This window comes from Cherax quadricarinatus, chromosome 53 (genome assembly GCF_038502225.1).
Source record: "Cherax quadricarinatus isolate ZL_2023a chromosome 53, ASM3850222v1, whole genome shotgun sequence".
Taxonomy (NCBI): domain Eukaryota; kingdom Metazoa; phylum Arthropoda; class Malacostraca; order Decapoda; family Parastacidae; genus Cherax; species Cherax quadricarinatus.
Window position 1 is genome coordinate 23,354,186 of NC_091344.1, and position 23,348 is coordinate 23,377,533.

Here is a 23,348-nt window from a genome sequence, read left to right on the forward strand (position 1 = left end):
CTTTCCTCGGGACGGGAACAACGTGGTCTAGCGTGTTCACTCTGAGCAAGGCGACTTATTTCACTTCACGCATTCTCTTAACTTAGCGTTATTATCATTAATTACATTACAATTCACAAGACGATTTAATGTCTCATAATTATTATACACATTAGAGATCACTCCATTAGGATCCGAGACCGATGAGTGATGATTCAACCAAGGGTAATTTTCCCCGGGACACAGTCCATGGCGACGCACCAGTCACCACCGGTCCTACCCTTATTCACTCATTTTACCACTATTACGTACAGTGGTCCCGTAAATCACGTTCCCTCACTCTCCACCAGGAACAGTTACGACACTTCCTATTATGAAACGAGGCCTATATTAATCCTTAGGCCGCCGTGAATGCCAATTTCCTGGTTCCATGCTTTCCCAGCCTCCTCACTCCATTCAAAACACTCCCCCTCTCCCATGCCCCGAGTCGACCTCTACCCCCGCACATCCGCGCATGCGCAAAGGGAACTCTTGGTTCTATCCTATTGTCAAATACCTTTTTGACTCATATCGACACATTAAACACCTATTAGGCACTATAGCTTCGGAAAATTAAAATATTTTCCACAGAACTTAAGCTAAAGGAATCTTATAGGAGTCAGGAATCGCGGGAAGAACTAAAAGCCATAAATGAAATCGAAAGAAACCCAAAGTATTTCTTCTCCTATGCCAAATCAAAGTCGAGAACAACGTCCAGTATTGGGCCCCTACTTAAACAAGATGGGTCCTACACAGATGACAGCAAGGAAATGAGTGAGCTACTCAAGTCCCAATATGACTCAGTTTTTAGCAAGCCGCTAACCAGACAGAGTCTAAGATCAAAATGAATTTTTATGAGAGAGCCACAGAATTTGGTTAACACAAGCCTATCTGGAGTTTACCTGGAGTTTACCTGGAGAGAGTTTCGGGGGTCAACGCCCCCGCGGCCCGGTCTGTGACCAGGCCTCCTGGTGGATCAGCACCTGATCAACCAGGCTGTTGCTGCTGGCTGCACGCAAACCAACGTACGAGCCACAGCCCGGCTGATCAGGAACTGACTTTAGGTGCTTGTCCAGTGCCAGCTTGAAGACTGCCAGGGGTCTGTTGGTAATCCCCCTTATGTGTGCTGGGAGGCAGTTGAACAGTCTCGGGCCCCTGACACTTATTGTATGGTCTCTTAACGTGCTAGTGACACCCCTGCTTTTCATTGGGGGGATGGTGCATCGTCTGCCAAGTCTTTTGCTTTCGTAGTGAGTGATTTTCGTGTGCAAGTTCGGTACTAGTCCCTCTAGGATTTTCCAGGTGTATATAATCATGTATCTCTCCCTCCTGCGTTCCAGGGAATACAGGTTTAGAAACCTCAAGCGCTCCCAGTAATTGAGGTGTTTTATCTCCGTTATGCGCGCCGTGAAAGTTCTCTGTACATTTTCTAGGTCGGCAATTTCACCTGCCTTGAAAGGTGCTGTTAGAGTGCAGCAATATTCCAGCCTAGATAGAACAAGTGACCTGATGTTATCCTGATGCCAAATGACTTCGAACAGGCGATAAATGACATGCCCATGCACTCTGCCCCAGGGCCAGACTCATGGAACTCCGTGTTCATCAAGAACTGCAGGAAGCCCCTATCACAAGCCTTTACCATCCTATGGAGAGGAAGCATGGACACGGGGGGTCGTCCCACAGTTCCTAAAAACAACAGACATAGCCCCACTCCACAAAGGAGAACTACAGACCGATAGCACTAACATCCCATATCATAAAAATCTTTGAAAGGGCCCTAAGAAGCAAGATCACCACCCATCTAGAAACCCATCAGTTACACAACCCAAGGCAACATGGGTTTAGAACAGGTCGCTCCTGTCTGCCTCAACTATTGGATCACTACGACAAGGTCCTAGATGCACTAGAAGACAAAAAGAATGCAGATGTAATATATACAGACTTTGCAAAAGCCTTCGACAAGTGTGACCATGGTGAAATAGCGCACAAAATGTGTGCTAAAGGAATAACAGGAAAAGTCGGTCGATGGATCTATAATTTCCTCACTAACAGAACACAGCAGTAGTCAACAGAGTAAAGTCCAAGGTGGCTACGGTGAAAAGCTCTGTTCCACAAGGCACAGTACTCGCTCCCATCTTGTTCCTCATCCTCATATCTGACAGACAAGGATGTCACCCACAGCACCATGTCTTCCTTTGCAGAGGACACCCGAATCTGCATGACAGTGTCTTCCATTGCAGACACTGCAAGGCTCCAGGCGGACATCAACCAAATCTTTCAGTGGGCTGCAGAAAACAATATGAAGTTCAACGATGAGAAATTTCAATTACTCAGATATGGTAAACACGAGGAAATTAAATCATCAGAGTACAAAACAAATTCTGGCCACAAAATAGAGCGAAACACCAACGTCAAAGACCTGGGAGTGATCATGTCGGAGGATCTCACCTTCAAGGACCATAACATTGTATCAATCGCATCTGCTAGAAAAATTACAGGATGGATAATGAGAACCTTCAAAACTAGGGATGCCAAGCCCATGATGACACTCTTCAGGTCACTTGTTCTATCTAGGCTGGAATATTGCTGCACACTAACAGCACCTTTCAAGGCAGGTGAAATTGCTGACCTAGAAAATGTACAGAGAACCTTCACGGCGCACATAACTGAGATAAAACACCTCAATTACTGGGAGCGCTTCAGGTTCCCGAACCTGTATTCCCTGGAACGCAGGCGGGAGAGATACATGATTATATACACCTGGAAAATCCTAGAGGGACTAGTACCGAACTTGCACACGAAAATCACTCACTACGAAAGCAAAAGACTTGGCAGACGATTCAACATCCCCCACTGACACAGCTAACAAGATAAACGACTTCTTCTCAACCATAGGATCTAATCTCGCCAGTAAAATCCCACATACCAATGCCCATGCCGGGGACTACCTAGATGGGAATTTCCCTAATTCCTTCTATCTTGCACCAACTGAGCCCACGGAAGTCACTGAGATTATAAAGTCACTTAAAAATAACTCGGGGAATCTGTCTCATGTCCCACCATTACTGTACAAGCGAGCGGCCCATGTCCTTTCGCATGCTATTTCATTACTTTTTAACAAGTCACTAGAGACTATGACCTTCCCGAAACTACTCAAGATGGCAAGGGTTACACCAATACATAAAGGTGGTGACCCTACAGATTTAAACAACTATAGGCCAATATCTAACCTACCATTGCTATCCAAAATCTTTGAGAAACTCGTGCACAGGAGACTGTATTCATTTATAACGGCTCAAAACATACTCAACCCCTGCCAATTTGGATTCAGGAAAAATAAAAGCACTAATGATGCAATCATAAAAATGCTAGATCTGCTGTACACAGCATTGGAAAATAAGGAATATCCACTAGGAATTTTTATTGACCTAAGAAAAGCTTTTGACACAGTAGACCACGACATCCTACTCCACAAACTTGATCATTACGGTATAAGAGGACATGCACTTGCTTATTTCAAATCTTACATTACTAATAGGTATCAGCATGTCACCATTAAAGACACAGCATCAGCAACACGGCCACTTGATACTGGAGTTCCGCAGGGAAGTGTCCTTGGTCCCCTGCTCTTCCTCATATACATCAATGACCTTCCAAACGTATCCCAACACCTGAAACCCATTCTCTTTGCTGACGACACGACTTATGTCATCTCTCACCCTAATCTTGCCACCCTCAACACCATTGTGAATGAGGAGCTGATCAAAATATCGACTTGGATGACAGCCAATAAACTTACGCTTAACACTGACAAAACCTACTATATTATGTTTGGTAGCAGAGCAGGAGATGCACAAATTAACATTAAGATTGACAACACGCTAATTACCAGAAATAATGGGGGCAAATTCCTAGGCTTATACCTTGACAAAAACCTGAATTTCAGCACCCATATCCAGCATATAACCAAAAAAGTATCCAAAACGGTTGGGATCCTCTCCAAGATACGATACTACGTGCCACAAAATGCCCTTCTCACACTATACCACTCACTTATTTATCCATACCTCACCTATGCTATTTGTGCTTGGGGATCAACTGCAGCAACACACCTAAAGCCAATAATAACCCAACAAAAAGCTGCAGTAAGAATAATCACTAAATCCCATCCCTGGCAACACACCCCCCCCACTCTTCATAGACCTAAACTTACTCCCTGTTCAGTACATCCACACTTACTACTGTGCAATCTACTTCTACAGGGCCCTAAACTCGAATATCAACCTTGACCTAAAACGCTTTCTTGATAGTTGTGACAGAACCCACAGGCATAACACCAGACACAAACATCTCTACGACATTCCCCATGTCCGACTAAACCTTTACAAAAATTCAATGTATGTCAAAGGCCCTAAAATCTGGAATACCCTACCTGAGAACTCTAGAACTGCAGACACATTCATCACCTTCAAAACTACCATTAGAAAACATCTTATCTCCCTGATACACCCCGTCAACTAACTACACGAATACCACCTGGTGGTTCACACTTACACTCACTCACTCATTCATTTGACCATAAACAGAAATATTAATCTCAATCTTAAAATAATGAATCCTGTGATACTCCAATACTGAAACTATGTACTGTGCCAAAACAAAAGCATTCACATTGCTAAACTCACAAACTAGTATTTAGTCACTTAGCCATAATACCAACTTACCTCATAATTTGTAATATTTTACAATTAAGAATAAAACTAAGTCTGCCCGAAATGCCTAGCCATGCTAAGCGTTCTAGTGGTACACTCTGTAATCACTATTTTACAACATGTAAACCACACAATAACCAAACTTCTGTAAACTCAGCATTGTAATCCTTATAGAGAATAAACTTTGAATTTGAATGAAAAGCAGGGGTGTCACTAGCACGTTAAGAGACCATACAATAAGTGTCAGGGGCCCGAGACTGTTCAACTGCCTCCCAGCATACATAAGGGGGATTACCAACAGACCCCTGGCAGTCTTCAAGCTGGCATTGGACAAGCACCTAAAGTCGGTTCCTGACCAGCCGGGCTGTGGCTCGTACGTTGGTTTGCATGCAGCCAGCAGTAACAGCCTAGTTGATCAGGCTCTGATCCACCAGGAGGCCTGGTCACAGACCGGGCCGCGGGGGCGCTGACCCCTGGAACGCTCTCCAGGTAAACTCCAGGTACCTGGTTACACAGCCATACATAACTGTAGGCCCGACCAATCAGGAGGAGGCACTGCCATCTATTACTCTGATGAACCAGAATGTGTGAAATCAACTAATGTACGGGACGAAAACAGTGAATATATAATAGCTAAATTCACATCAAGAACACTTAAGAAACCTATAGCAGTTGGTGCAGTCTACAGACTACATACTCAAACACTTACACTTTTAGAAATAACCCTAGAAACATGATAATTGAGTCAGAGTTGAATAAACACCATCTGATGCTAGCAGGAGATTTCAACATCAACCTTATCCAAGCAACCGACCCTCCAGTAGTTGATTTCACAAATGCTATGAACAACAGCTTATTGCTACCCCCTATAACAAAGCAAACAAGAATCTTTGACACTAGTGCCTCGTTACTCAACCATATCTGGACCAACATAATATCCCCACTACAAGCAGGTATAATCACAGATAACACCACAGACCACTATCCTACCTTTCTCATAACCAACTTATCTAAACTGCCTCAAGAAACAAGAAAGATCTCATTTCGCCTGCATGACGAGACATCGATAAACAACCTAAAACTAGCACTAGGGGCCACTGATTGGCAGAGAGAGCTAAATGACAGTAATAATATCGATAAAGATACCAATTTTTTTTTTTACATAAAACCCTGAACCTCTACAACAAACATTGCCCAGTCAAAATGAAACAAGTCACAGAAAAGAGGCTAAACAGCCCATGGCTAACTAGAAGTATCCTCAAATCTATTAATAAAAAACACCCAACTGAAAAGCAGTTCAGATTAGGCTTAATTACTGAAGAATTTACTAAAAGATACACATCAATACTCACAAAACTAATATGTAAATCAAAGCAAATGTATTATGAAAATAGATTTAGTGAAATGAAAGGTGACATGAAAAGTACCTGGCAAACCCTCTCCAAAATTTTGGGCTCAAGAAAATCGACTGGAAATAGAGAGAGAGACTTAACTAAACCAGATGAACCTCACATGCACCCTATTGTGAGCTTTTACCATCCTATGGAGAGGGAGCATGGACACGGGGGTTGTCCCACAGTTACTAAAAACAACAGACATAGCCCCACTCCACAAAGGGGGGTAGTAAACCAATAGCAAAGAACTACAGACTGATAGCACTAACATCCCATATAAAAATCTTTGAAAGGGTCCTAAGAAGCAAGATCACCACCCATCTAGAAACCCATCAATTACACAACCCAGGGCAACATGGGTTTAGAACAGGTCGCTCCTGTCTCAACTATTGAATCACTACGACAAGGTCCTAGATGCACTAGAAGACAAAGAATGCAGATGTAATATATACAGACTTTGCAAAAGACTTCGACAAGTGTGACCATGGGGTAATAGTGCACAAAATGCGTGCTAAAGGAATAACAGGAAAAGTCGGTTGATGGATCTATGATTTCCTCACTAACAGAACACAGTAGTAGTCAACAGAGTAAAGTCCGAGACAGCTACGGTGAAAAGCTCTGTTCCACAAGGCACAGTACTCACTCCCATCTTGTTCCTCATCCTCATATCTGACATAGACAAGGATGTCAACCACAGCACCGTGTCTTCCTTTGCAGATGACACCCGAATCTGCATGACAGTGTCTTCCATTGCAGACACTGCAAGGCTCCAGGCAGACATCAACCAAATCTTTCAGTGGGCTGCAGAAAACAATATGAAGTTCAACGATGAGAAATTTCAATTACTCAGATATGGTAAACACGAAGAAATTAAATCTTCATCAGAGTACAAAACAAATTCTGGCCACAAAATAGAGCGAAACACCAACGTCAAAGACCTGGGAGTGATCATGTCGGAGGATCTTGCCTTTAAGGACCATAACATTGTATCAATTGCATCTGCTAGAAAAATGACAGGATGGATAATGAGAATCTTCAAAACTAGGGATGCCAAGCCCATGATGACACTCTTCAGGTCACTTGTTCTATCTAGGCTGGAATATTGCTGCACACTAACAGCACCTTTCAAGGCAGGTGAAATTGCTGACCTAGAAAATGTACAGAGAACCTTCACGGCGCGCATAACGGAGATAAAAACCTCAATTACTGGGAGCGCTTCAGGTTCCTGAACCTGTATTCCCTGGAATGCAGGCGGGAGAGATACATGATTATATACACCTGGAAAATCCTAGAGGGACTAGTACCGAACTTGCACACGAAAATCACTCACTACGAAAGCAAAAGACTTGGCAGACAATGCAACATCCCCAATGAAAAGCAGGGGTGTCACTAGCACGTTAAGAGACCATACAATAAGTGTCAGGAGCCCGAGACTATTCAACTGCCTCCCAGCATGCATAAGGAGGATTACCAACAGACCCCTGGCAGTCTTCAAGCTGGCACTGGACAAGCACCTAAAGTCGGTTCCTGACCAGCCGGGCTGTGGCTCGTACGTTGGTTTGCGTGCAGCCAGCAGTAACAGCCTGGTTGATCAGGGTCTGATCCACCAGGAGGCCTGGTCACGGACCGGGCCGCGGGGGCGTTGACCCCCGGAACACTCTCCAGGTAAACTCCAGGTATAGACACGGCCGACAAATTTAATGTTTTCTTCTCTACCATAGGATCAAAGCTAGCGAGCCAAATTCCTAGCTCAAATACCCTTCCGAGCAAGTACCTCACTGGCAACTATCCAAATAGTACTCTATTCCTAGCTCCAACTAATCCCACTGAAGTCTCACTCATCATTAAATCATTAAAAAACAAATCAGGTGATCTAGATAACTTGCCACCATTCATATATAAAAAAGCTGCACCAGAACTGTCGCCCATTATTGCAACAATGTTTAACAAATCTATAGCGTCCTCAACCTTCCCATCCATACTCAAGACAGCAAGGGTCACCCCAATCCACAAAGGTGGAGATCCAACTGATTTGAACAATTACAGACCCATATCAAACTTGCCTATACTATCCAAGATATTTGAAAAAATAATACACAAGTGACTTTACTCCTACCTTACATCCAACAACATACTTAACCCATGCCAGTTTGGATTTAGACCAAAAAAAAAAAAAAAAAGCACAAATGATGCTATTATACAAATGCTTGACCTAATATATACAGCTCTCGATAAGAATGAATATCCCCTGGGGCTCTTTATCGACCTAAGAAAAGCGTTTGACACAGCTGACCACAATCTCTTGCACCTCAAACTATCATTATGGCATAAGAGGACATTCTCTAGACTATCTAAAATTCTATCTTAACGACAGACACCAGTATGTGCATGCAAATGGAGTCAACTTTGCTATCCAACCTGTAGCTGAAGGAGTACCCCAAGGTAGTGTCCTAGGCCCACTCCTCTTTCTCATCTACATCAATGATCTCCCCAGTGCATCCCAACTCCTTACACCAGTTCTATTCGCAGATGACACTACATATGTCTACTCCCATTCAGACCAAGCTGTGCTTGAAAACACTGTAAACAATGAACTGCTAAAGATATATGCTTGGATGATGACCAACAAACTCACACTTAACATAGAAAAAACTTACTTCATGCTGTTTGGCAACAGAGCCTCAAATATTCAACTCAACATACTGTTAAATGGTTCCCCTATATCAAGACACACAGAGGGCAAATCTCTAGGTCTTCTTGACTGTAATCTTAAATTTCAGTCCCACACCCATCACATAGCCAAGAAAATTTCCAAATCAGTAGGAATCCTTTCCAAGATACGCTACTATGTATCACAAACGACTCTCCTTACCTTGTACCACTCTCTAATAGTATATCCTTACCTCACTTATGGTATCTGTGCCTGGGGCTCAACCACAGCCAACCACCTTAGACCCTTAATAATCCAACAAAAAGCTGCTGTGCGGGTGATAACCAGCTCCTGTGCTAGACAGCACACCCCACCACTTTTCAAGACAACTTGCTTAATATACAAAACATACACTTATTATTGTGCCTACTACATATACAGAACTTTAAACTCCACTCTAAACCCTCCCCTAAAACTACTCCTCGACAGTTACAACAGAACGCACAGTCACAATACAAGGCATAAGGCCCTTTTCAACATCCCTCAAGTAAAACTCTCACTGTGCAAGAACGCTGTGCACATAAAAGGCCCAAAGATCTGGAAATCACTACTGGAACAAGCCAAGGATCCCCTGACAACTTATAAATTTAGGACTCTGCTAAAAAAAAATCATCTTATCTCACAATATTAACTAAATCAACCAAACATCTACTGGCTAGATTTATCATTGACCTCCTGGCTTTTAATTCTGCCATTCCATAAAATATTACCACCTGCACCATTTCTTGTATATTAGATTTTGTACTAAGTATACATAAGATTTATGAAGTCCAAATAAGATTGTAAAACAGCTAACCACTATTGTGTGTTTAGTTTTAAATAATAATTACTATGTACTATTATCTTATCTAGTTTTAATTAGTTACTATGTATTAGGATTAGTTTGCCAAAATGCCTTGGCATGATAGTGGCTATCTTTGTACTTAGCAAATCAAAATTGTAATTACACATTGTAACCTTTACAAAGAAATAAAATTATTATTATTATTTCATGTGAAAAATTATTTTGTTAATACTTTTGGGTGTCTGGAACAGATTAACTGGATTTCCATTAATTCTTATGGGGAAAATTAATTCAGATTATGACAGATTCGGTTAAAGACACTCTCTGGAATAGATTAATGTCATAATCCGAGAGTCCACTGTAAATTTAAATTTAGTAACAAAAAATCTTGTAAGTCAAATCTGATTTACTCCTTTTAAAGGGAGTTCCTTAATGCTAGTGAAGGGCTCTTGATTCAAGGAACTGAATCAAGAGTCCATTGCAATAGATCATTACCTCCCATTGTGTGCCACCTACTGGTTTACTATAAAAAAAAATAGTAACCCCCATGGCAAAGCTCTTGCTTTACACATGGAGGGCCCAGGTTCGATTCCTGGCGGGGTAGAAACATTGACATGTTTTCTTACACCTGTTCACCTACCAGCAAGTAAGTACCTGGGTGTTAGTCGACTGGTGTGGGTCGCATCCTGAGGAGACAAAATTGAGGACCACAATGGAAGGAAGACAGTCCTCGAAGACGCACTGCCTTTCTTGGGTTATCCTGGGTGGCTAACCATCCAGGGTTAAAAATCCGAACGAAATCTTATCTTAATAATTGTAAATGACCTCACGAGGCAGTAACTGGTAGGCTTAATATATTAGGTTATAGCCTACTGGCAACAAATTATTTTTTTAATACTAATAATGTCAATAATACTAATAAAAAGACTAGTACAGTGGACCCCCGCCTTTCGGTAGCCACAACTTTCGTGAAATCCGACTTTCAGCAAATTTTTTCGGCAAAATATAGCCTCGCGGTTCATGACTGATCTCGTGATTCGGCAAACATGTTTTTTTTGTGCTTGCAACTGCTAAAGAAGTCACCATGGGCCCAAAGAAAGCTAATGCCAGCCCTTAGGTAAGGAAATTGAGGAACACAATTGAATTAAAGAAAGAAATTGAAAAATATGAAAGTGGAGTGCATGCTTCAGAGCTTGTCTGGATGTATGGCAAACACCATTCAGCCATCACTTCAATCATGGCGAAGAGAAAGGAAATCAAGGAAGCTGTTGTTGCAAAAGGGGTAGACATGCTGACAAAAAAAGATTTCAAATCCTCGAAGAAGTGGAGAGGATATTGTTGATGTGGATTACCCAAAAACAGTTAGCAGGAGATAGTGTTATGCAGTCAATAATTTGTGAAAAGGTAAGGCAGTTGCATGATCTCTTAAAAAAGAATGCCTGCAACAAGTGCTGTTTGTGATTTTAAGGCCAGCAAAGGCTGGTTTGAGAGAGTTAAGAAGCCTAGTGGCATACACGGTGTGGTAAAGCATGGCGAGGCTGCCAGTTCTGACAAAAAAGTGGCTGAAAAATATTTTCAGGAATTAAAGGGGTACAGAGACTGAACAATTCAAACCCCAACAGGTATTCAATTGTAACGAAACAGGCCCGTTTTGGAAGAAAATGCCAAAGAGGACCTACATCACGAAGGAGGAAACAGTATTGCCAGGACACAAGCCTATGAAAGACAGGCTAGCTCTCATGTTTTCTAGTAATGCTAGCGGGGATTGCAAAGTAAAGCCCTTACTGGTGTATCACTCTGAAAATCCCAGTGTTTTCAAAAAAAAAAAAACGGGTCACCAAGGCTAATTTGAGGGATGTGGAAGGCTAACAGTAAGGTATAGGTCATGAGGGACATTTTCCTCGATTGGTTCAATGAAGTGTTTGACCCCAGTGTGAAGAAATACCTCCTGGAAAATAAATTGGAACTCTAGTGCCTCCTGGTAATGGACAATGCTCCATTTCATCCTCCAGACTTCGAAGAGCAAATGGTGCACGAGTTTCGTTTCATCACAGTGAAGTTTTTGCTCCCTAATACAACTCTCCTCTCCTCCAGCCCATGGACCAGGAGGTCATTTCAAACTTCGAAAAAATGTACACCAAAGCACTGTTTGAAAAGTGCTGCAAAGTGACCTCAGACACTGAATTGACCCTAAGAGTTTTCCGGAAAGATCACTTCAATATCCTCCACTGCATAAACCTTTTGGGTAAGGCTTGGGAGGGAGTGACTTGCAGGATTTTGAACTCTGCTTGGAGAAAATTGTGACCTGAATGTGTACAAGAAGGATTTTGAAAAGTTTGACGCTAACCCTGAGGAGCCTATGCCAGTTGTGAAAAGTATTGTGGCATTGGGGAATTCCATAGGGTTGGATGCGAGTTTCGAGGATGTGGAAGAGTTGGAGGACCACGATGAAGAGCTAACCACTACAGAACTGCAAGAGCTTCATCTTCAACACCAACAGACCACAACTCAGGAATTTTCTTCAGAGGAGGAATAGAGATGGAGGAAGCTGCCTTCTTCAAAGATTAAGGACATTTGTGCAAAGTGGATTGAAACACAAATAACCCGCACATAAAAGACAGAAGCTTACGACGACGTTTCGGTCCGACTTGGACCATTGACAATGGTCCAAGTCGGACCGAAACGTCGTCGTAAGCTTCTGTCTTTTATGTGCGGGTTATTTGTGTATCGTTCCAGTCACGGTATTGTGCCTTTTTGTTATTTATAAAGTGGATTGAAGTGCAAACCCTTATGGATGAACTTCACCCTGACAAAGCTGTTGCAGGCTGTGTTGGCAACATGTACAATGACAATGTTGTGTCCCATTTTAAGGATGTTTCAAAGACACGCCAGAAACAGAGCTCTCTGGACAGATATTTTGTTCAACAGGGGTCCAGTAACAAGCTGGTCACAGTGCCATTAAAAAACAAAGTGAAGTAACCCTGGAAAAGGACTTGGTACCTGAAGTCTTTATGGAAGGGGATTCCCCTTCCAAACAATAGTGTACCTTCTTCCTCTCCCTTCCTCCCATCTTCCATCTGCCTAGAAGTGGTAAGTGTAATATTTTATACGTGTACTTGATTTCTCATTGTTTTCTGTATGTAGATCTATTTAATTTGAAAAAAAATATATTTTTAATATTTTTGGGTGTCTGGAACGGATTAATTAGATTTTCGTTCTTTCTTATGGGGAAAATGGGTTCGCCATTCATGAATTTCAACTTTCAGCAGACTCTCTGGAACGGATTAATCATGAAATTCGAGGGTCCACTGTACTAATTACAATATTACTAATCAGAAAAGTAATATTCTTACTATTACTATTACATACGATACCTATTATATAAAGAAGTGTCAAACCTAAGAAATATATATAAAAATTTTAAAGATTAGCAATGAGAATATTATTATTTCATATACAGTGGACCCTGGACTTACGATGTCCTCAATGTAATGTATGTTAAAACAGACTTATGATGCTTGTCAGCATAAAAATTTGACCCCAACCTGCGTTGAAAAACTTGCATCATTCATCCCGTAGCATTCACGTGTGTCTGGCCTAAACGCCTCAGCTGAGCTTGTGTAAGTAAGTTTATTCAGGTATACACAAATACAGTTACATAGAATTATCATACATAGCAGCATATGTGTAGAGAACCTAGGATAACCCAAAAAAGTCAGACAGAGTGACTTATTTCCATTGGGGTCCTTTTACCTTATTATAATATGAAGGTTATAATATTTTCTTATTATTCTACAATGAAGATATCTTATTATCATACTAAAAAGACTATCTACTACACCAAGGTCATTAAGACTACCTACAATACGAGGGTCATTACTAGGAATATGGTAAAATTTACACGTATGTTAGCTAAAAAATAGAAAATCATTCCCCTCCCTTTCTGTAGCTACATTCATCAGACACCTTTTGGCACTCTTCTTGAACTGGTTCATGCTATGACTGGCTTTGACATGTGCAGGCAGTCTGTTCCATTCCTTTATTGCTGTACAATAAAAGGTGTTTGAAGCCTGTCCAATGACTGTGGGTACTACAAAGTTGTGCTCTCTCCCCCTAGTACTATGATTGCTTTGGTTCCCAACCTTGACAAAATTGACAGCAAGATATTCTGGACATTGTTTGTGAGCAATTTTATAAACATGATTTAGCTTCAGTTGTTTTACTCTGTCTTCAACATTTAGCATATCCAACTGTGTGACATTGTTTACAAGCCGGGGCAGACACGGTTGCACGGTTAGTGCTTGTAAATGCTAAAACAGGCCACCATGGGCCCAAAGAAAGCTTCTAGTGCCAACCCTGTGGTAAAAAGGGCAAGAAATACTATCGTACCACGGTCAGCTGTACTACTCAAAGACGTGGAGAGACTGTTATTGGTGTGGCTTATCGAGAATACCGAGAAACAATTAACCCCAGAGGGTTAGCCACCCAGGATAATGCAAGAAAGTCAAGTGTGTCATCGAGGACTAACTTATTTCCATTGGGGTCCTTAATCTTGCCCCCCAGGATGCGACCCACACCAGTCGACTAACACCCAGGTGAACAGGAAAAAATGCCTGGAACTAGTGCTCATATTGGCGAATTTAAGGCCAGCAAAGGTTGGTTTGAGAGATTTAAGAATCGTAGTGGCATAGTGTGATAAGGCCTGTTCTGAAAGAAAATGCCAAACAGGACCTACATTACTCAGGAGGAAAAGGCACTACCAGGACAGTCATCACTACATTATCGATAAAGGTGTCATTTATTCTTCATTTAGTACACTAGTACAAGCACAATATATATTGTGCATGTATCCTCCTTTTTGTGTTTAGGAAAATGTATATTTCATTTGGTAAAAAAAAAATTCCATACTTTTGGGTGTCTTGAATGGATTAATTTGATTTCCTTTATTTCTTATGGGGAGAATTAATTCGACTTTCAATAATTTCAGTCTTACAATGTGCTCTCAGGAACTGATTAATATTGCAAATCGGGGTCCACTTTATAACAATTTTATATTTTAATGGAATGTACTGCAAACATCATTGATGGATTGGGTTTAAAGCCTATCTACTATACAAAGGTTATAATTTATTTATTGGGTTTAAAGCCTATCTACTACACAAAGGGCATGATTTATTTATTGGGTTTAAAGCCTATCTACTACACAAAGGTCATGATTTATTGGGTTTAAAGCCTATCTACTACACAAAGGTCATGATTTATTTATTGGGTTTAAAGCCTACTACACAAAGGTCACTAATAATTTATTGGGTTTAAAGCCTATCTACTAATCAAGTCATGATTTATTAGGTTTAAAGCCTACTACGTAAATAATTTTGACTTAAGACTTGGGGAGATTAACACAAGTCAGTCCATTTATCATCATTCCATCATGCAGGAGGAGCCACATGTCTATGGTGCATCCAACATAAGCAGACTCTTGGATGTCACTACTGCCCGACTCCGGCTGGGTTACAAGTATCTATGGCAGGTTAAATCACAACCACCAGATGTAGACCAAACGAAATGTAAACTTTGTCAGATGGACTATTGCCACACCTTGCGTCATTTTGTACTGGAGTGTGATCAAATTAATGAATTTAGAAACAACTCACTCAGAAATGTTCAAGAAATGGCAAAGTATTTTATCCACAGTGGTATATTACAGACTATTCTGGAGAAATACCCTGACTTTGCTAGCTGTAAATAATACATTGCCGTTTGTGTGTGTGTGTGTGTGTGTGTGTGTGTGTGTGTGTGTGTGTGTGTGTGTGTGTGTGTGTGTGTGTGTGTGTGTGTGTGTGTGTGTACTCGCCTATTTGTACTCACCTATTTGTGGTTGCAGGGGTCGAGTCACAGCTCCTGGCCCCGCCTCTTCGCTGATTGCTACTAGGTCCTCTCTCTCCCTGCCCCATGAGCTCTATCATACCTCGCCTTAAAACTATGTATGGTTCCTGCCTCCACCACATCACTTTCTAGGCTATTCCATGGTCTGACTACTCTATGACTGAAGAAATACTTCCTAACATCCCTTTGATTCATCTGAGTCTTCAACTTCCAATTGTGACCTCTTGTGTCGGTGTCCCATCTCTGGAACATCCCGTCTTTGTCCACCTCGTCTATTCCGCGCAGTATTTTATATGTCGTTATCATGTCTCCCCTGACCCTCCTGGCCTCCAGTGTCGTCAGGCCGATTTCCCTCAACCTTTCTTCATAGGACAATCCCCGTAGCTCTGGGACTAGTCTTGTTGCAAACCTTTGCACTTTCTCTAATTTCTTGACGTGCTTGACTAGGTGTGGATTCCAAACTGGTGCTGCATACTCCAGTATGGGTGTGTGGGGGTGTGTGGGGGTGTGTCGGGGTGTGTGGGGGTGTGGGTGGGGGTGCTTGTGTGTATGCATATATTTGTATGCTCGTGTGCATATGTCCGTGCGTGCACCCTCGTGTGCGCGCGCGCGCTAGTGGGGGTGTATGACCCACTTAATATTTGTATTTAACTCATTACAATTGTGACCAGGTGTGGACGTATCAGTGGTTCATTACTTTGTAATTTGTTCATGACTAACCATGTATAGGAGTGAGGCTGATTCATTACCTCTGTAACTTGCCATGATTGTGACTAGATCTACCTGAAGTGGCCGGTGGCCTGGTGGCTAAAGCTTCCGCTTCACACACGGAGGGCCCGGGTTCGATTCCCGGCGGGTGGAAACATTTCGACACGTTCCCTTACGCCTGTTGTCCTGTTCACCTAGCAGCTAATAGGTACCTGGGTGTTAGTCGACTGGTGTGGGTCGCATCCTGGGGGACAAGATTAAGGACCCCAATGGAAATAAGTTAGACAGTCCTCGATGACGCACTGACTTTCTTGGGTTATCCTGGGTGGCTGACCCTCCGGGGTTAAAAATCCGAACGAAATCTTATCATTACCTTTGTAACTAGTTCAGCTATCATAACTATCATAAGTAGGGGCGCCATTGGTACACTAAGAGAAAACACCATAAGTGTCCGGGGCCCAAAACTGTTCAACAGCCTCCCATCAAGCATTAGGGGAATTGCCAATAAACCCCTGGCTGCCTTCAAGAGAGAGCTGGACAGATACCTAAAGTCAGTGCCGGATCAGCCGGGCTGTGGCTCGTACGTCGGACTGCGTGCGGCCAGCAGTAACAGCCTAGTTGATCAGGCCCTGATCCATCGGGAGGCCTGGTCGTGGACCGGGCCGCGGGGGCGTTGATCCCCGGAATAACCTCCAGTCCCTGGACCCATTATGTACCTTTGTAATCTTTTGACTACCGCCCACAGGATGGGAATGAGGTGCATAATAAAGATATTAAACTAAGCCTACTACTACACAAAGGTCATTAGTGATTTACCGAGTTCAAAACTTATTACACGAAGGTCATGATTTATTGGATTTAAAGCCTATCTACTACACAGGTCATGATTTATTGGGTTTAAAGCCTATCTACTGAACAAAGGTCATGAGTGATTTCCCGAGTTAAAAGCTTATTACACTGTTATGATGGATTTATTGGGCTTAAAGCCTATCTACTACACGAAGGTCATGATTTATTGGGTTTAAAGCCTATCTACTACACAAGTCATAATTGCTTCATTGTGTTTAAAACCTATCTACTTCATGAAGGTCATGATTTACTGGGCTTAAAGCCTATATACTTCACGAACGTCATGATTTGCTGGGTTTAATAATCAAAAAGCACTAAACCCACTAGGGTATTGGGTTTAAAGCCTTTTTACTACACGGTCATTAAGGCTGCATGTAACCTATGCACCACCTGTCAAGAATACTTTTAATACCTAAAATATTAACCCAAGTCAAGTATATTGAACAGGTGTTCAGCATTAAATCATCTCAAAATTACTAAGAAGTTCCTAAATCAATTTTCAAAAAATTATAATCATAACTAATAACTAAACCCAACGGGTCATACATAACCATAAAGTGCTAAACCTACAAGGGTCATACATTATAACCATAAAGAAGCGCTAAACCTACAAGGGTAATATATAACCATAAAGAAGCGCTAAACCTACAAGGGTCATACACCGTTAGGATCTCAAAGGGTCTGTGGAAAAGACTATATATTTTCCGGAAATACGGTAATTTAAAGGTAAATAGATGCCCTATATTGTATTTTTAAAAGAAGTATGTTATCGAAAATGGGAAACCTGCGGCTGGGGAGTGGGGGGAGTCGCCATTTTGTTGTTTGAATTGAGTAACAGACATACCTGGAGGTTATTCCGGGGATCAACGCCCCCGCGGCCCGGTCCATGACCAGGCCTCCTGATGGATCAGGGCCTGATAACTAGGCTGTTACTGCTGGCCGCACGCAGTCCAACGTACGAGCCACAGCCCGGCTGATCCGGCACTGACTTTAGGTATCTGTCCAGCTCTGTTGAAGGCAGCCAGGGGTTTATTGGCAATTCCCCTAATGCTTGATGGGAGGCTGTTGAACAGTTTTGGGCCCCGGACACTTATGGGAAGAATTTTTCGTGCTCTAGAGGTTAAAATTGGGCTGACACTTCTCAAATAGGAGACGAAATTGTTGGATGTGCATTCCTGCATAAGTGGAGATATCAGGCGACTGGACAAGACAGCTCCAGGAACCCCAGCTAAGTCATGTCTATATTATGTTTATAGATCTGGCCAGTATTATTATCATGAATGTAGACAGGGGGGTTTTCTGAGTATGATACACCTTAATCTCCAGTCAAATTGGCGAGTTTTTAAGATATTCTCCTTCTGTTATGTAAATGTGTTTATAATCGTTTTTTAATTTTAATATACAGTCCACAAATTTATATATTTACCAGCATTCCTGGTGATGTATATTTCATTTAATTAATAGGTCCAGAGCAACTTGTGGATATGACAGTGGTAGGTATCGAAGGGGGACATTTTTTTGCGACCTAGGTGTCCCAAATTCCTACTTGTCTAACTGATAAATAATAATTATCAATGTTCATTTACTGCTATGTATATAATGATACATTCAGATAAATGCAAGTTTCCACAGGGTCAACCCCCCCCCAAAAAAAAAGCTTTTGGAAAACATTAATAAATTTAACTTGCATCAACTTAAAACATGGCAACTGCAAAAAAATATAACTTTAAATCAGTTTAAAATAATAAACATTAAAATCAGTAATTACAAAAAAAAAACCTACATATACTATGACATTTAAATCAGTTTACTAGAATAATTCAACAAGACATCCACCATATTCACGTATCCATGGCAACAAAGTCCATATATAAAACGCTGGTTAATAAATTAATGCTTCAGTGAATAATAATTTCAATTAAAATTTATAGTAGTGATATAAGTGGTAGTGACAAATGGTAAGGTCGTAAAAGTGGTAAAATAACATAAGTGGTAGACAAATGGTAAAGGGATACACAATACACAAATAACCCGCACATAAAAGACAGAAGCTTACGACGACGTTTCGGTCCGACTTGGACCATTGACAAAGTCACACTAACAGGATAAGGGATAAGTAATAACTGATCACTTATAAGTGAAAGTGACAAACGCTACCACTTACCATAAAGGCTAACAGTTACTGCTGAACTCGTCTGCTTCAACTGGAATAAAAATTTCACAGAATTACTACTACAGATTATATATACATACTGTTTATATTACCTTGTAAATCCACTAATTATAAATAACCAGTAATTTAGGAGAAAAAGGAAAATATGTCTTACCAGAGGAGCGCGCGCCCTCACTCCACCCCCGCATGGCGGGCTACCGCACCACTACCAGACTGACGTAGTAATCTGAGCGCTCTCATTGGCTGATCAACAGTGACGTCACGACTACTGGGTCTTGGCGCTCAAGCCCGTGACGTCAGGCTAAATCTACGCTGTAATTGGCTGTTGCTTCCCGCCAACTTAGCAATTTGCTTTTTGAGTGCTGGTGATGGACTCTTGATCCAAGGATTTGGAGCAACCTTACCCTAATAAAAACCAAATAAAACTTTTATAATGTAGAAATATTCCAGAATAAGTGAGAAAATATTTTGTATACTGAATCTCTCAATGCACACATACAGAGAACAAGTATATATATACACACTGATATGCTATATATACACACATTTCAAGTTTACGTCAATCCCCACAACCCCTGGGGAATGGAATATATCTCCCGCAGAGCCCGAGGAATGGAATATATCCCCCGTAGAGCCTGGGGAATGTAATATATCCCGAGGAATGGAATATCCCCCATAGCCCCTGGGGAGTGGAATTATCTCCCATAGCCTGGGGAATGGAATATATTCATTACCGGGAATGGTGGCTCAGATTCATTGGATCAAGATCCTCCAACCGTGGCCATGGTTCAGAAAATTTAAAATAAACGATCACTTAAGTGGTAGTGAATGTTAAAGTGACAAGTTACAACCGATCATAAACGATCACTTCTAAGGGGTAAAATGACAAATTACAACTTAACACTTACCAATTAGTGGTAATGACAAAGTTACAACCAATTACTTATAACTGGTTGTGACATACCAATTATTAGAGGTAAGTGGCAAGTTACAACCACGTATGTAAGTGGTACGTGACAATCACTTACGCAGACATAAGTTACCATATTTTACAAAATTATTACTTCAGATATATTTACTTTATATAACCATGTAAAAGCATCATTTAATGTAAACGACCAGTAATTTTGAAATGATAAAATTCTTACCTAAAGTCAGTGCCGGATCAGCCGGGCTGTGGCTCGTACGTTGGACTGCGTGCGGCCAGCAGTAACAGCCTAGTTGATCAGGCCCTGATCCATCGGGAGGCCTGGTCATGGACCGGGCCGCGGGGGCGTTGATCCCCGGAATAACCTCCAGGTAACCAGAGAGCACCCCCCCCCCCCCGCCACTTTCTCCCGTGCATGACTGAGGCGCCAGTTTTCGCGGGCTCCCGCCAGTCACGTAGGAACCGCTGAAGTGATTGGCTGATCGACAGTGACGTATGTTTGGCCAAGTGACGTCACGATTACTGACTGGCTGTTGGGTCTTGGCGCTCGAACCCGTGACGTCATAGGTTAACTCGAGACTAATTGGCTGCTGCTTCCCGCCAACTTTGTATTTGGCTGTGGCCAGGACATTTTGATGAGCTCTTAATCCAAGGATTTGGAGCACCCCCCCCCCCAATAAAAGCAATTATATGTAGAAATAGTCCAGAAATGAGAAAATATTTTATATATATTCTGAATCAATGTATATACACCGAGTATATATACATGTATATAAACATTTCAAGTGTATATATATACACTTGACCCACGCGTGGTTAAGCTTTGACTCATTAATCATTGGGGGGGGGGTGAGTGACCTGGCTTTGCGCTTCCTAGAGCGGATTTCACACATTGGCGCCAAGAACGCGAGTTAATGGCGCCAACTGAGCGCACATGCTGTGCCGTGGCATTTACGGTAAAGTGCTAAACCGGTAGGGGGGTCATACAGTGCCTGGGGAATGGAAGTCACTACTGGAAATAGTGGTTCAGATTCCTTGGATCAAGATCCTGCCCGTCAAGGTGATATTAAAGGCCACTTCCAGAATATATAAACTAACGACCACTCTAGTAAGTGATAAAGTGTGAAAGGTACAATTATAATTGACCACATGCAAGTGGTCTTGTGATGCCATATTAAATTACCATTTAATTGGTGGTGACAAATTACAAGACCATAAACGACCACTTATAAGTGACATTAGTGAAGTGGCAAGTTACAACCATAAACGACAAAGTGGTAAAACGACATACGTTACTACCCACCACTTACAATTTGTAGACAATTTACCATTTAGTGCTAGTGACAACTTATATAAGTGGTACATGGCAATTTACAACCACTTAAGTGGTGATATTAAAAGTTACTTACCATATTTTGCAGTATTACTATTTCAGATATACACACACTTTATATTACCATGTAAAAACAATGTAAATGACAAGTAATTTATGAGAAATATGGGAAAAATTCTTACCAGAGGAGCGCGCGCCCTCACGTCATCTCCCGCGCATGACTTGAGGCAAGTTTACGCGCTCCCGCACCACCACCACTGTGACGTAGTCTCTGTGCGCTTTGATTGGCTCAAGTGACGTCACGACTGCTGATTGGCTGCTGGGTTTTGGCGCTCGAACCCGTGACGTCATAGGTTAAATCTAGGCTGTAATTGGCTTCTGTTTTCCGCCAACTTAGTAACTCTCGTTTTCATTGGCTGTGGCCAGAGCGGTGACATGCATACACCTGGCAGGTGATGGGCTCTTGATCCAAGGATTTGGAGCAATCTCCCCCTAATAAAAATATAGAAATAGCCTAGAATAAGGAAATATTTTATATGATTAATATCTTAATGGTCCTAACATGTATTATAAACATTGGCGCTAATTTATCGGCGCACATTACTGCGCCACTATAAGAAGTGTTACAGGGGCGTTACTCTAAACCACTTAAGTGATAGTGACAACTTACCACTTACTAGTGACATAAGTTAAACTTTCCTCTTGTATGTGGTAAAGTGACAAGTTACAACTCACGTGGTGGTGGCAATTTACACTAAACGACCTCTTGTTAATGTTTCAACCCATCATAAACCAGCACTTATAAGTGGTAGTGACGTAATAAATGGTGACAAGTGCAAGTTACATAAGTGACCATATAATATAGTTAGCACTTACCATATAAAGTTAGCTGCTTAACTTAGTTTCAACAAATTTATTGGAACAAAAATGAATAATTGCACAATTACTTTAAAAGATATATATATACTGTTTATGACCATGCAAAAGCATTAGTTAATGAAAACAACCAGTAATTTAGGCGATATAAAGGAAAAATGCTTACCAGAGGAACGAGCACCCCTACGTCATCGTCTCCCGCGCATGACTGAGGCGCACGTTACCGCCGGATTTATGCACCACCACCAGACTGTGACGTAGGAGCCTCTGAGCACTTTCATTGGCTGATCAACCATGATGCATACATCCTCAACAGTGACGTCACAACTCTTGATTGGCTACTGGATCTTGGCCGTCGAGTCTGTGACGTCATAGGTTAAATCGTGGCTTTAATTGGCTGCTGCTTCCCGCCAACCTAGCAATTTTCGTTTTGTTTAGCAGTGGCTCTTGATCCAAGGATTTAGAGCAACATTTACCTAATTAAAAATGAATGTATACATTCGTAGTGTACTTTAATCCCTTATTTGAGTTATAAGGAATTCTTCCCCTAGAGCGGGCTCAGCGCGAACATAAAATTTTGTCGAAAAATTCACAAATTGAGTTTTTTTTTTTTATATTTTATTTAAACTCAGGTAAAAAAATTATATGGGAACATAATCAATATGTAACAAGATACAGGCAGTAAAACGATAATCTGCAGTGACTACACAAATACCAAAGAAGCACTTATATAATGACATCAGAAATGGCTGCTGCACTCCAATCAAACACTACTTTTATGTACCGTGCTTCACGTGAAAAAATGGTCTTATAATAAAAACGATAGTCCTACTTAGTAATGCTTACACTCCCCCCCCCTTGAAAAACATACCACTTTCACCTGAGTATACTCATTGACATCTCTTATACATTTATTAGAGCATTAAGGATATCATTGACAACATGTATAAACACAATCCAGCCATCTAAAAGGCTGA

General features: G+C 41.5%; 1 long non-coding RNA gene across 1 annotated transcript in view; it reads right to left on the reverse strand.

Moving 5' to 3' along the window:
• The window catches only part of LOC138854267 (uncharacterized), a 36,907-nt gene extending 14,281 nt beyond the window's left edge, over window positions 1-22,626 (reverse strand). The window contains exons 1-4 of the long non-coding RNA XR_011393475.1: window positions 22,538-22,626; window positions 21,678-21,987; window positions 19,389-19,639; window positions 19,226-19,265 (exon numbers count right to left, since the gene is read on the reverse strand). This is a non-coding gene — a long non-coding RNA (uncharacterized lncRNA). The remainder of the gene's footprint in view (window positions 1-19,225; window positions 19,266-19,388; window positions 19,640-21,677; window positions 21,988-22,537) is intronic.
• Window positions 22,627-23,348: the final 722 nt, after the last annotated feature.